Source organism: Scomber japonicus, chromosome 2 (assembly GCF_027409825.1).
Source record: "Scomber japonicus isolate fScoJap1 chromosome 2, fScoJap1.pri, whole genome shotgun sequence".
Classification (NCBI taxonomy): Eukaryota; Metazoa; Chordata; class Actinopteri; order Scombriformes; family Scombridae; genus Scomber; species Scomber japonicus.
Window position 1 is genome coordinate 8,094,211 of NC_070579.1, and position 479 is coordinate 8,094,689.

Consider the following 479-nt stretch of genomic DNA (forward strand, 5'->3'; position numbering starts at 1 on the left):
GGCGATGCTGCTTTCAAGTGCTGTTGGAATTAACACCTTTTAGTCTGATTTTTTTTTTTAGGGTTAAAGTGAGACGTGAAGAAGCGGCTGATTCTGCAGTCAGAGCACGTGTCTTTTAATAATGTGGAGTAAATTTAGACACATTTTAAATACATTTCTAAATATGGCCCTTTTTACTGCAATGAAAATTAAAGTATAGACTACTACTTTAATTGGAAATGCAGTAAAGCCTTACAATTACATTTGCACTATTACTTTTTCACATACTCTCAATCATGTAGTGGCTGATTCTGCAGTATGTATTAATATGGTGCTTTTATTTTTATGAAAATAGGCATAGACCACTATTTTAATCAAAAAAGAAGTATAATAATTATATTTGCACTACTGATTTTGCACATAGTTTTCAACCATCTAGGTTAAACACCCCTTTTTTTAAGGTTAGTTTTTTGACTTTTTTGCAGTTTTTTTTCCCCTGT